The sequence below is a fragment of the Oncorhynchus keta genome, unplaced genomic scaffold (genome assembly GCF_023373465.1).
Source record: "Oncorhynchus keta strain PuntledgeMale-10-30-2019 unplaced genomic scaffold, Oket_V2 Un_contig_19436_pilon_pilon, whole genome shotgun sequence".
NCBI classification, from domain to species: domain Eukaryota; kingdom Metazoa; phylum Chordata; class Actinopteri; order Salmoniformes; family Salmonidae; genus Oncorhynchus; species Oncorhynchus keta.
The window spans coordinates 4,448-19,996 of NW_026281475.1; the positions used below are offsets into that span (position 1 = coordinate 4,448).

The 15,549-nt window shown below is 43.1% G+C and overlaps 1 long non-coding RNA gene and 1 pseudogene across 2 annotated transcripts; one reads left to right on the forward strand and one right to left on the reverse strand.

Moving 5' to 3' along the window:
* Positions 1-2,987: 2,987 nt before the first annotated feature.
* LOC127920410 (alpha-2C adrenergic receptor-like) lies at positions 2,988-8,325 on the forward strand (annotated as a pseudogene).
* Positions 8,224-8,992, reverse strand: LOC127920411 (uncharacterized). Of its 2 annotated transcripts, none has more exons than XR_008106177.1 (3): positions 8,881-8,992; positions 8,440-8,808; positions 8,224-8,366 (listed from the first exon to the last, which is right to left on the reverse strand). It is a non-coding gene; the product is annotated as an uncharacterized LOC127920411 (long non-coding RNA). The 2 variants fall into 2 exon arrangements; XR_008106176.1 differs by having other exon boundaries at positions 8,347-8,440; positions 8,514-8,808.
* Between the last annotated feature and the right edge of the window lie 6,557 nt (positions 8,993-15,549).

A 15,549-nucleotide genomic window follows, 5' to 3' on the forward strand; every position in this document is an offset into this window, starting at 1 on the left:
ATAAATCCATGTAATATAGTCTACCTACACCATCACAATACATCCATGTAATATAGTCTACCTACACCATCACAATAAATCCATGTAATATAGTCTACCTACACCATCACAATAAATCCATGTAATATAGTCTACCTACACCATCACAATAAATCCATGTAATATAGTCTACACCATCACAATAAATCCATGTAATATAGTCTACACCATCACAATAAATCCATGTAATATAGTCTACACCATCACAATAAATCCATGTAATATAGTCTACCTACACCATCACAATAAATCCATGTAATATAGACTACACCATCACAATAAATCCATCTAATATAATCTACCTACACCCTGTCCCTGTCCCTGTCCCTGTTCCTGTCCCTGTCCCTGTTCCTGTTCCTGTTCCTGTCCCTGTTCCTGTCCCTGTCCCTGTCCCTGTCCCTGTTCCTGTCCCTGTCCCTGTTCCTGTCCCTGTTCCTGTTCCTGTCCCTGTCCCTGTTCCTGTCCCTGTCCCTGTCCCTGTTCCTGTCCCTGTGCGATTGGAATCCAGAAAGAACAAACCCCTGTTCCTGTCCCTGTCCCTGTCCCTGTCCCTGTTCCTGTTCCTGTCCCTGTCCCTGTCCCTGTTCCTGTCCCTGTTCCTGTCCCTGTGCGATTGGAATCCAGAAAGAACAAAACCCCTGTTCCTGTCCCTGTCCCTGTTCCAGTCCCTGTCCCTGTCCCTGTCCCTGTTCCTGTTCCTGTCCCTGTGCGATTGGAATCCAGAAAGAACAAACCCCCTGTCCCTGTCCCTGTTCCTGTCCCTGTTCCAGTCCCTGTCCCTGTCCCTGTCCCTGTCCCTGTCCCTGTCCCTGTCCCTGTCCCAGTCCCTGTCCCTGTTCCAGTCCCTGTCCCTGTTCCAGTCCCTGTCCCTGTCCCTGTTCCAGTCCCTGTCCCTGTCCCTGTTCCTGTCCCTGTCCCTGTTCCTGTCCCTGTTCCTGTCCCTGTCCCTGTCCCTGTTCCTGTCCCTGTTCCTGTCCCTGTTCCTGTCCCTGTCCCTGTCCCTGTTCCTGTCCCTGTTCCTGTTCCTGTCCCTGTTCCTGTTCCTGTCCCTGTCCCTGTCCCTGTCCCTGTTCCTGTCCCTGTTCCTGTCCCTGTTCCTGTCCCTGTTCCTGTCCCTGTCCCTGTCCCTGTCCCTATTCCTGTCCCTGTCCCTGTCCCTGTTCCTGTCCCTGTTCCTGTCCCTGTTCCTGTCCCTGTCCTCAAAACAGTCACATCAAAAGGTGCAAAGTTACGGGCAAAGACATCAAATGAAATATTTTTCTTTTAATTAAAATAATAAAATGTAAAATAATATTGTGCCATATGAATTGACCATCCTGTATTGTACATAGTCTGGTCATCTATGTTTGTACCTATAGACCTTCCATCACCATGACGATACACAGTCCAGTAACAGAGAACATCAAGTGGTTTGTGACGATGTGATGTGATGATGTCATGGTAGCGCGTGGCACTTGCAATGATGAGGGTTGTGGGGTAGATTCCCACGGGTGCACCACTATGACAAAAAACAAAGCAATCACTATGCCCTCACTACTGTCAGTTGTTCTGGATACGAGGGTCTACTAAAGAAGGGATGAATAGTTCAGCAGCAATTACTGGCATAGGCCGAGGGGGTTGCCCCGGAGAACGTGCGCTGCCAGAGCCAGCAGAAGACGCCGGGACCACCGGGGCTGTTTTCCAACGAGCCCAAATCAATTTCCACATAGAGATAAGTTGCTGTTTGTTAAAAGTATTTCAAGAAACTGAAAAACGTATATCACGCGAGAATTTTTATATTCCACAAGTATGATCAGATTAACTGTTTTGTACAGATAATTATCAGACTAAATTTTCAAATGTTGTTAAACACTAATATATATATATTTTTTTACAAAAGTTGGGTGCTGGGCCTTTACTAGTTCTGTATTTGCGGACTGACACGGACTTTTTCAGCTGGCAATAAAATAACGAATTCCCGCGACTATGTACTCATATATATATCCCTGACGAGGCAAGGTCAGAGTCAGGCAGCTACTCGTTTCTATCAATTATTCAGACTGTGTGTGTGCGTGTGTGTGCGCGCGCGTGTGTGTGTGTGTGTGTGTGTGTGTGTGTGTGTGTGTGTGTGTGTGTGTGTGTGTGTGTGTGTGTGTGTGTGTGTGTGTGTGTGTGTGTGTGTGTGTGTGTGTGTGTGAGAACGGGGGAGATATATTATGCTGTCGGACTGTGACTCGGCTGAACGAACAGGTTTTAATCAACAGATATATCTAAACGCAGCGGTAGACCATGTATTTGGTTCTCGTGTTTCATGTTTACACTTGAGTTATATATTACCGGCCCCGTTACGGTGTCGGACTCGCCGCCTTTACTATAGTGACCTCCAGCGAGTGGACCGAACAAACCGATGCAGTCTGTGATGTACGCGAGGAGGAGACACACCTCGAGCGCATTCTTCTTGGAATGAAACGTTCTGCGATGCTGATGCGCCACTCCGTTCCGATTTGACAGCTCGGGACAGAGAGACACCTACTGATAATACACAACGTGGATTAAATATGATTGGTCTCTGAGCAAAAGCAGTGCACTGTATATGTGGGGAAAAAGGAGGGGAGGGGGGGGGGGCATTTGGGACTTAAACCGTCTGTCAATCAGTGATGCACTGACATCATCTACCAACTCTCACAGTCTCAAGGCAGAATTAGATTCTCATAATTTTTTTAGATATTCATTAAGTGTTTTAAAGTTGAGTTTAGGCCCTCCAATACAGCACACACACTAATAGCTGGTCCTCACACATGACAGTAACTACATCAACTGGTGCGGTATATATATATATATGTGGTATCAATTTTCACGGGTCATAACACCCCACCCTCTCTATCTCCTCTCTCTCTTCTCCCGCTCCCCGGGTGAGTTTAAATGCGAACAGCACGTGGATATTACAATCCTCTCGAGCAGGACGCTCCGTGTAGCAGCTCGAGGATGCAGCAGGGAGGAGGACATTTACTACCCGCCGAGGACGCGTGGATGGGGATCTAACTGATTTGTCCTGGTGGTGATTAAGTTATGTTGAATCTTAACACCTATGACAGTTTGTCTTCGGAGTATTTTTTGTTTATTTTCCTGATTTTAGTCCGTTTCTGTCTCGGAGCGGATTGGAGATGACAACGCTGAATATAAGAGGCAGGTGAGAGAGAGAGAGGGCTGAGAGAGAAGGGAAAAGGGACCGTGTGATTTCAACGTTTTTCTCCAAAGACATGTGAAATATAACGAACCCTTTGCGGATGTGTGCTAGCGAATAACACATAATTTCCCTGAATTTTATTTTTTTTTTTTTTTTACCCCTCATGCATGAGTGATTAATTAAAATAATGGATTTCTTGAATTTCTCCGGGGTGGTGGACGAGCGGAATACCACATACACCAACTCCTCGGCTACCGGGGACAGTGAGTACTCTCTCCTCTCCGTAACCGGACTGACGGTAGTCGTGGGCTTCCTCATCCTGTTTACCATTGTGGGCAACGTGCTGGTGGTCATCGCCGTGTTGACCAGCCGCGCTCTCAAACCGCCGCAGAACCTCTTCCTGGTGTCCCTGGCCAGCGCGGACATCCTAGTGGCTACGCTCGTCATGCCTTTCTCTTTAGCTAACGAACTCATGGGCTACTGGTTCTTCGGGAAAGTTTGGTGCGACGTCTACTTGGCGTTGGACGTCCTCTTTTGCACGTCGTCTATAGTTCACCTGTGCGCTATCAGTCTCGATCGTTACTGGTCGATCACCCAGGCGATAGAATACAACCAGAAGCGGACGCCTACACGGCTAAACGGGATGATCGTGGTGGTCTGGCTGATCTCGGCCGTCATTTCCTTTCCGCCGTTGATCTCCATGGACAGGAGCAGCGGAGGGGAGATCAGTCCTCAGTGTCGGCTGAACGATGAGACCTGGTATATTCTCTACTCCAGCATAGGATCCTTCTTCGCTCCCTGCGTTATCATGATACTGGTGTACATCAGGTGAGTTGACCCCCTTTTACTCAAACCCTCCTAATGTAGTGCACTTCCTAGTGTATGTCTGAAATGATACCATTTTCCCCAAATGTAGTGCACTTCCTAGTGTATGTCTGAAATGATACCATTTTCCCCAAATGTAGTGTACTTCCTAGTGTATGTCTAAATGATACCCTTTTCCCCAAATGTGTATACTCTCTACTAAATGGAACCCTGTTCCCCCTATGTGTATGTCTGAAATGATACCATTTTCCCTATGTAAATGTAGTGTGTACTAAATGGAACCCTGTATCCCCTATGTAGTATACTCTCTAGTCTGTATACTCTCTAGTGTGTATCGCTAAATGGAACCCTGTTCCCCTATCTAGTATACTCTCTAGTGTGTAGCGCTAAATGGAACCCTGTAGTATACCCTAGTATGTAGTAAATGGAACCCTGTTCCCCTATGTAGTATACTATCTAGTGCGTAGCGCTAAATGGAACCCTGTATCCCCTATGTAGTATACTCTCTAGTGTGTATTGCTAAATGGAACCCTGTTCCCCTATGTAGTATACTATCTAGTGCGTAGCGCTAAATGGAACCCTGTATCCCCTATGTAGTATACTATCTAGTGTGTATCGCTAAATGGAACCCTGTTCCCCTATGTAGTATACTATCTAGTGTGTATCGCTAAATGGAACCCTGTATCCCCTATGTAGTATACTATCTAGTGTGTATCGCTAAATGGAACCCTGTATCCCCTATGTAGTATACTATCTAGTGTGTAGCGCTAAATGGAACCCTGTTCCCCTATGTAGTATACAACCTAGTGTGTAGCGCTAAATGGAACCCTGTTCCCCTATGTAGTATACTATCTAGTGTGTAGCGCTAAATGGAACCCTGTTCCCCTATGTAGTATACTATCTAGTGTGTAGTGCTAAATGGAACCCTGTTCCCCTATGTAGTATACTATCTAGTGTGTATCGCTAAATGGAACCCTGTATCCCCTATGTAGTATACTCTCTAGTGTGTATCGCTAAATGGAACCCTGTATCCCCTATGTAGTATACTCTCTAGTGTGTATCGCTAAATGGAACCCTGTATCCCCTATGTAGTATACTCTCTAGTGTGTATCGCTAAATGGAACCCTGTATCCCCTATGTAGTATACTATCTAGTGTGTAGCGCTAAATGGAACCCTGTATCCCCTATGTAGTATACTATCTAGTGTGTATTGCTAAATGGAACCCTGTATCCCTATGTAGTATACTATCTAGTGTGTATTGCTAAATGCAACCCTGTTCCCCTATGTAGTATACTATCTAGTGTGTAGCGTGACTAAATGTAATTGATGAATCTTCTTCTGATCAGGATCTACCAGGTTGCTAAGACGCGGACGAGGACCATGTCGGAGAAGAAGAGAGAGGTGGAGGACAACGGAACTGCCCCGTTACACGTTAACGGGTTGGGGCAGGGGGGCGAGGAGGAGGGGTGCGGAGGATCTCTGAAGGAAAACGGTGGCGGCGGAGGGGTTGCCCGGGAGAACGGGCACTGCCAGAGCCAGCAGAAGACGCCGGTGCCACAGGGGATGTTACCCAACGAACTCAAATTAACCCCGACCCCGACGACGGAGACGACTTTGACGAAAGCAGCTCGTCGGACGAAAAACCCACATCCGCCAAAAAACATTCCCATTCCTCTTCCTCTTCCCATCAGCATCAACACCATCACCACCACCACCACCACCATCACCATGACGACAAGAAGGATTCCAAACCTTCAGAGAGAAGGAAGTCCACAGGAAGCAGGAAGAGCAGCTTGGCTTCGTCCAAACGCTCAGAGAGCAAGAAGTCGCGTGCCAGCTCTAAGTCCATCGAGCTGTTTTCGTCCCGTAGGAAGCGGAGGAGCACCGTCAACAGGAACAAAATCACAGCGGCGAGGGAGAAGAGGTTTACCTTTGTCTTGGCGGTGGTGATGGGCGTCTTCGTGATCTGCTGGTTCCCCTTCTTCTTCAGCTACAGGTATTCTACTGTGTTTCTACTGGTTTCTACTGTGTTTCTACTGTGTTTCTACTGGTTTCTACTGTGTTTCTACTGGTTTCTACTGTGTTTCTACTGGTTTCTACTGGTTTCTACTGTGTTTCTACTGGTTTCTACTCTGTTTCTACTGGTTTCTACTGGTTTCTACTGTGTTTCTACTGGTTTCTACTCTGTTTCTACTGGTTTCTACTGGTTTCTACTGTGTTTCTACTGTGTTTCTACTGGTTTCTACTTGTTTCTACTGGTTTCTACTGTGTTTCAACTGTTTCTACTGGTTTCTGTGTTTCTACTGTGTTTCTACTGTGTTTCTACTGGTTTCTACTGTGTTTCTACTGGTTTCTACTGTGTTTCTACTGGTTTCTACTGTGTTTCTGTGTTTCTACTGGTTACTGTGTTTCTACTGTGTTTCTACTGTGTTTCTACTGTGTTTCTACTGGTTTCTACTGTGTTTCTACTGTGTTTCTACTGTGTTTCTACTGTGTTTCTACTGGTTTCTACTGTGTTTCTACTGTGTTTCTACTGGTTTCACTGTGTTTCTACTGTGTTTTCTGTGTTTCTACTGTGTTTCTACTGTGTTTCTACTGTGTTTCTACTGGTTTCTACTGTGTTTCTACTGGTTTCTACTGTGTTTCTACTGTGTTTCTACTGTTTCTACTGTGTTTCTACTGTGTTTCTACTGTGTTTCTACTGTGTTTCTACTGTGTTTCTACTGTTTCTACTGGTTTCTACTGTGTTTCTACTGTTTCTACTGTGTTTCTACTGTGTTTCTGTGTTTCTACTGTGTGTTTACTGTGTTTCTACTGTTTCTACTGGTTTACTGTTTCTACTGTTCTACTGGTTTCTACTGTGTTTCTCTGATTCTCTGGTTTCTACTGTGTTTCTACTGTTTCTACTTCTTCTGTGTTTCTACTGTTTCTACTGTTTCTACTGTGTTTCTACTGTGTTTCTACTGTGTTTTCTGATTCTACTGTGTTTCTACTGTGTTTCTACTGTTTCTACTGTGTTTCTACTGATTCTGTTTCTACACTGTTCTACTGTGTAATTCTACTGTTTTCTACTGTGTTTCTACTGATTCTACTGTGTTTCTACTGTGTTTCTACCTGATTCTACTGTTTCTACTGGTTTACTCTTTCTACTGTGTTTCTACTGTGTTTCTACTTTCTACTGTTTCTACTGATTCTACTGTGTTTCTACTGTGTTTTACTGATTCTACTGTGTTTCTACTGTGTTTCTACTGTTTCTACTGTGTTTCTACTTTCTACTGGTTTCTACTGTGTTTCTACTGATAACTAACTGTGTTTCTACTGATTCTACTGTGTTTCTACTGTGTTTCTACTGTTTCTACTGGTTTCTACTGTTTCTACTGGTTTCTACTGTGTTTCTACTGATTCTACTGTGTTTCTACTGTGTTTCTACTGATTATACTGGTTTCTACTGTGTTTCTACTGATTCTACTGGTTTCTACTGTGTTTCTACTGGTTTCTACTGTGTTTCTACTGATTCTACTGTGTTTCTACTGATTCTACTGGTTTCTGCTGTGTTTCTACTGATTATACTGGTTTCTACTGTGTTTCTACTGGTGATTCTACTGTTTTCTACTGTGTTTCTACTGTGTTTCTACTGATTCTACTGTGTTTCTACTGGTTTCTACTGTTTTCTACTGTGTTTCTACTGGTTTCTACTCTGTATTTCTACTATGTATTCTACACAGTAATACTGTAATACAGCGTTTTCCAAAGCTCGCAAGTTCTGTAACATATTTTCCCATCAGGTAAGAGGAGCAGACACCATTGAGCCAATTGTTTGTCTCGCATCGCTCGTTGTTTACCTGGAGTTTTTTTTTGTTAGCTTCTTTAAGTAATTTCATTGTGTGTTTTTTTTACTGTAAGGTCGTTGTGGTGAGATTTCACTCTAAGGTCGTGTCCATCTATAGATAGTAGGGTCCTTTGTAGAGATCCGGGCGGTGGCATTTGGGACGATAACTAAATACTTTAAAAAAAATAACAAATATTTGACTACAGCCAGGTAGGTGGTAGCCAACTGTTAGTTTGATTGTATGGATTGATTGATTGATTAATTGATCGTATTTGATCTGCTTACAGCCTGTACGGAGTGTGCCGGGCGCCGTGTGAGATCCCCCAGTCTCTTTTTAAGTTCTTCTTCTGGACAGGCTATGTCAACAGCTCCCTCAACCCCGTCATCTACACCATCTTCAACCAGGACTTCAGACGAGCCTTCCGGAAGATTCTAGTCTGCAAGTCAGGGAAGAGGTCCTTCTGAACGCGGATAGTCCAACAGTATATACTGTACAGTACATGGACCTATATACAAGTCAGGGAAGAGGTCCTTCTGAACGTGGATAGTCCAACAGTATATACTGTACAGTACATGGACCCTATATACAAGTCAGGGAAGAGGTCCTTCTGAACGTGGATAGTCCAACAGTATATACTGTACAGTACATGGACCTATATACAAGTCAGGGAAGAGGTCCTTCTGAACGTGGATAGTCCAACAGTATATACTGTACAGTACATGGACCCTATATACAAGTCAGGGAAGAGGTCCTTCTGAACGTGGATAGTCCAACAGTATATACTGTACAGTACATGGACCCTATATACAAGTCAGGGAAGAGGTCCTTCTGAACGTGGATAGTCCAACAGTATATACTGTACAGTACATGGACCCTATATACAAGTCAGGGAAGAGGTCCTTCTGAACGTGGATAGTCCAACAGTATATACTGTACAGTACATGGACCTATATACAAGTCAGGGAAGAGGTCTTCTGAACGTGGATAGTCCAACAGTATATACTGTACAGTACATGGACCCTATATACAAGTCAGGGAAGAGGTCCTTCTGAACGTGGATAGTCCAACAGTATATACTGTACAGTACATGGACCCTATATACAAGTCAGGGAAGAGGTCCTTCTGAACGTGGATAGTCAACAGTATATACTTACAGTCACATGGACCTATATACAAGTCAGGGAAGAGGTCCTTCTGAACATGGATAGTCCAACAGTATAATACTTTACAGTACATGGACCTGATATACAAGTCAGGGAAGAGGTCCTTCTGAACACATGGACCCAGTATATAGTCACATGGACCCTAATGCTTTCAGGAAGAGGTTTCTGAACATGGACCTAGTCCAACAGTAATACTGTACAGTACATGGACCTATATACAAGTCAGGGAAGAGGTCTTTCTGAGTCACGTGGATAAGTCCAACAGTATATACTTTACAGTACATGGACCCTATATACAAGTCAGGGAAGAGGTCCTTCTGAACGTGGATAGTCCAACAGTATATACTGTACAGTACATGGACCTATATACTTTCAGGGAAGAGGTCTTTCTGACCGTGGACCCAGTATAACTGTACAGTACATGGACCTATATACAAGTCAGGGAAGAGGTCTTTCTGAACTTTCCCAGTATATACTTTACAGTACATGGACCTATATACAAGTAGGTCTTTCATGGATAATGTCCAACTTATACTGTACAGTCACATGGACCCTATATACAAGTCAGGGAAGAGGTCCTTCTGAACAGACAGGGATGAGGGCCTATATGAACATGGATGAACCTACAGTATATGGCTTTTAGTCCATGTTTGACCAGAACTAATGTCATTCAGAAAATACTCTGCAAGTCATGGAAGAGGTTCTCCTGATGGGGAGTCACATGGACCCTAATGCTTTCCCCAATCACATGGACCCTAATGCTTTCTCTAGTCACATGGACCCTGATGACCCTAATGCTTTCCCTAGTCACATGGACCCTAATGCTTTCCCTAGTCACATGGACCCTAATGACCCAAATGCTTTCCCTAGTCACATGGACCCTAATGCTTTCCTTAGTCACATGGACCCTAATGACCCTAATGCTTTCCCTAGTCACATGGACCCTAATGCTTTCCCTAGTCACATGGACCCTAATGCTTTCCCTAGTCACATGGACCCTAATGCTTTCCCTAGTCACATGGACCCTAATGCTTTCCCTAGTCACATGGACCCTAATGCTTTCCCTAGTCACATGGACCCTAATGCTTTCCCTAGTCACATGGACCCTAATGCTTTCCCTAGTCACATGGACCCTAATGCTTTCCTAGTCACATGGACCCTAATGCTTTCCCTAGTCACATGGACCCTAATGCTTTCCCTAGTCACATGGACCCTAATGACCCTAATGCTTTCCCTAGTCACATGGACCCTAATGCTTTCCCTAGTCACATGGACCCTAATGCTTTCCCTAGTCACATGGACCCTAATGCTTTCCCTAGTCACATGGACCCTAATGCTTTCCCTAGTCACATGGACCCTAATGCTTTCCCTAGTCACATGGACCCTAATGCTTTCCCTAGTCACATGGACCCTAATGCTTTCCCTAGTCACATGGACCCTAATGCTTTCCCTAGTCACATGGACCCTAATGCTTTCCCTAGTCACATGGACCCTAATGCTTTCCCTAGTCACATGGACCCTAATGGTTTCTCTAGTCACATGGACCCCAATGCTTTCCCCTAGTCACATGGACCCCAATGCTTTCCCTAGTCACATGGACCCTAATGACCCTAATGCTTTCCCTAGTCACATGGACCCTAATGCTTTCTCTAGTCACATGGACCCCAATGCTTTCCCCTAGTCACATGGACCCCAATGCTTTCCCCTAATCACATGGACTAGGGAAAGCTAAGATGGTCTAAGATTCCTCCCAATGTGTTCCCATTTATTTTTTATTTATTTAACCTTTTGTTATCAGGGAGTCACACTGAGACCAAGGTCTCTTTTACAGATGAGCGCTTTTGACAATTGTGCCACAAATAAGGTGCAAGAAAACTAAAGTCTGATTTACCTAAGTCAGTAGAGACCATAGGAATTTACAGAGTTAAACCATCCCTGAGACCAGGTGTAGTAAGTCGTATGTCTGAATTTTAGTAAAGATGTACAGTGGGACTTTTTTGTAAAAGGGCTTTTATAAATTGAAAACATAGCAATGTATCAATCTCTGTGACATCACAGAGGGCCCAACCATCTTCCCGGTTAGAGAATGCAGCGATGACATCACAGAGGGCCCAACCATCTTCCCAGTTAGAGAATGCAGCGATGACATCACAGAGGGCCCAACCATCTTCCCAGTTAGAGAATGCAGCGATGACATCACAGAGGGCCCAACCATCTTCCCAGTTAGAGAATGCAGCGATGACATCACAGAGGGCCCAACCATCTTCCCAGTTAGAGAATGCAGCGATGACATCACAGAGGGCCAAACCATCTTCCCGGTTAGAGAATGCAGCGATGACATCACAGAGGGCCCAACCATCTTCCCGGTTAGAGAATGCAGCGATGACATCACAGAGGGCCCAACCATCTTCCCAGTTAGAGAATGCAGCGATGACATCACAGAGGGCCCAACCATCTTCCCGGTTAGAGAATGCAGCGATGACATCACAGAGGGCCCAACCATCTTCCCAGTTAGAGAATGCAGCGATGACATCACAGAGGGCCAACCATCTTCCCGGTTAGAGAATGCAGCGATGACATCACAGAGGGCCAACCATCTTCCCGGTTAGAGAATGCAGCGATGACATCACAGAGGGCCCAACCAACTTCCCGGTTAGAGAATGCAGCGATGACATCACAGAGGGCCAACCATCTTCCCGGTTAGAGAATGCAGCGATGACATCACAGAGGGCCAACCAACTTCCCGGTTAGAGAATGCAGCGATGAGTACTAAAATTGCCGGCCATAATAAATTCGGTGTGCTCTGATAAACTGCATCTGTCAGCTATAATGAAGTGGCAGCTGATATAATATTGATGATGTTTATCCCCTATAGGAACGTTGATTGAATAATCTGCTTTCTACTATGTAGAGAGAGGCGGGACCTATTTCTATAAAATAAGCCCATTTTTAGTCTCAGCTACTTTACCTAACTCATCAATATGCTTTTTAAAAGACAGCTTTTCATCGATCCAGATGCCCAGACATTTGTAAGCAGGGACACGATCAATATGGACACCATCCAAAGGACATTAAATCCTCAGAGTTATTTTGACGCTCTCTAGAGAACAACATATAATCAGTTTTACCTGCATTCAATACTAATTTCAGGTCAATAAAGTTTCTCTGTAATACAATGAAGGCAGACTGCAGTTCAGATAGAGCCTCTGGTCAACCGTCGGGGGACAATAGCATACACAACAGCATCATCGGCATACAAGTGCAGGTTACAAGTCGATATTGTTAATTAATGTAAACAGTAAAAAGAACAGGACCCAGAATCGATCCCTGCGGGACACCTTTCGTAATTATCCAGGAAACCTGATCGAACATCATCAGTAGAGACACACCGAGTTATATATATATATATATATATATATATATATATATATATATATATATATATATATATATATATATATATATATATATCAATACATGTTTAAACCCGTTACATGCAGTCTGGTCAAGGCCAAATGAGGAAAGACCCTAAATTAACAGTGACTGATCAACAGTATCAAAAGCCTTTAACAGGTCAATGAAAAGGGCAGCAGAATGTTCCCCATTATCCATATGCAGTTAACCACATAGTTTATAACTACTATAGTGGCTGATCAACCATAGACTATAGTGGCTGATCAACCATAGACTATAGTGGCTGATCAACTATAGACTATAGTGGCTGATCAACTGTAGACTATAGTGGCTGATCAACTATAGACTATAGTGGCTGATCAACTATAGACTATAGTGGCTGATCAACTATAGACTATAGTGGCTGATCAACTATAGACTATAGTGGCTGATCAACTATAGACTATAGTGGCTGATCAACTATAGACTATAGTGGCTGATCAACTATAGACTATAGTGGCTGATCAACTATAGACTATAGTGGCTGATCAACTATAGACTATAGTGGCTGATCAACTATAGACTATAGTGACTGATCAACTATAGACTATAGTGGCTGATCAACTGTAGACTATAGTGGCTGATCAACTGTAGACTATAGTGGCTGATCAACTATAGACTATAGTGGCTGATCAACTATAGACTATAGTGGCTGATCAACTATAGACTATAGTGGCTGATCAACTATAGACTATAGTGGCTGATCAACTATAGACTATAGTGGCTGATCAACTATAGACTATAGTGGCTGATCAACTATAGACTATAGTGACTGATCAACTATAGACTATAGTGGCTGATCAACTATAGACTATAGTGGCTGATCAACTATAGACTATAGTGGCTGATCAACTGTAGACTATAGTGGCTGATCAACCATAGACTATAGTGGCTGATCAACTATAGACTATAGTGACTGATCAACTGTAGACTATAGTGACTGATCAACCATAGACTATAGTGGCTGATCAACTATAGACTATAGTGGCTGATCAACCATAGACTATAGTGACTGATCAACTATAGACTATAGTGGCTGATCGACTATAGACTATAGTGACTGATCAACTATAGACTATAGTGACTGATCAACTATAGACTATAGTGACTGATCAACTATAGACTATAGTGGCTGATCAACTATAGACTACAGTGACTGATCAACTATAGACTATAGTGACTGATCAACTATAGACTATAGTGACTGATCAACTATAGACTACAGTGACTGACCAACTATAGACTACAGTGACTGACCAACTATAGACTACAGTACCAAAGCCTGGAACAAAAAAATATTATAAAGATAAACCATGACAAAATACTTAGACCAGTGGCTGATCAACCATAGAGATGAACCACTGAAACATTGTCTATTTATACAGTGACTACAAGCCAAGTACTATTGAGAACCACTGAAACATTGTCTATTTATACAGTGACTACAAGCCAAGAACTATTGGAGAGATGAACCACTGAAACATTGTCTATTTATACAGTGACGACAAGCCATGGACTATTGGAGAGAGAACCACTGAAACATTGTCTATTTATACAGTGACTACAAGCCAAGTACTATTGGAGAGAGAACCACTGAAACATTGTCTATTTATACAGTGACTACAAGCCATGGACTATTGGAGAGAGAACCACTGAAACATTGTCTATTTATACAGTGACTACAAGGACTATTGGAGAGAGAACCACTGAAACATTGTCTATTTATACAGTGACTACAAGCCAAGAACTATTGGAGAGAGAACCACTGAAACATTGTCTATTTATACAGTGACTACAAGGACTATTGGAGAGATGAACCACTGAAACATTGTCTATTTACACAGTGACTACAAGCCAAGGACTATTGGAGAGAGAACCACTGAAACATTGTCTATTTATACAGTGACTACAAGCCAAGAACTATTGGAGAGAGAACCACTGAAACATTGTCTATTTATACAGTGACTACAAGCCAAGGACTATTGGAGAGAGAACCACTGAAACATTGTCTATTTATACAGTGACTACAAGGACTATTGGAGAGAGAACCACTGAAACATTGTCTATTTATACAGTGACTACAAGAACTATTGGAGAGAGAACCACTGAAACATTGTCTATTTATACAGTGACTACAAGGACTATTGGAGAGAGAACCACTGAAACATTGTCTATTTATACAGTGACTACAAGCCAAGGACTATTGGAGAGAGAACCACTGAAACATTGTCTATTTATACAGTGACTACAAGCCAAGGACTATTGGAGAGAGAACCACTGAAACATTGTCTATTTATACAGTGACTACAAGCCATGGACTATTGGAGAGAGAACCACTGAAACATTGTCTATTTACACAGTGACTACAAGCCAAGAACTATTGGAGAGAGAACCACTGAAACATTGTCTATTTATACAGTGACTACAAGCCAAGGACTATTGGAGAGAGAACCACTGAAACATTGTCTATTTATACAGTGACTACAAGCCAAGAACTATTGGAGAGAGAACCACTGAAACATTGTCTATTTATACAGTGACTACAAGCCAAGGACTATTGGAGAGAGAACCACTGAAACATTGTCTATTTATACAGTGACTACAAGCCATGGACTATTGGAGAGAGAACCACTGAAACATTGTCTATTTATACAGTGACTACAAGCCAAGGACTATTGGAGAGAGAACCACTGAAACATTGTCTATTTATACAGTGACTACAAGCCAAGAACTATTGGAGAGAGAACCACTGAAACATTGTCTATTTATACAGTGACTACAAGCCAAGGACTATTGGAGAGAGAACCACTGAAACATTGTCTATTTATACAGTGACTACAAGCCAAGAACTATTGGAGAGAGAACCACTGAAACATTGTCTATTTATACAGTGACTACAAGCCAAGGACTATTGGAGAGAGAACCACTGAAACATTGTCTATTTATACAGTGACTACAAGCCAGGACTATTGGAGAGAGAACCACTGAAACATTGTCTATTTATACAGTGACTACAAGCCAAGGACTATTGGAGAGAGAACCACTGAAACATTGTCTATTTATACAGTGACT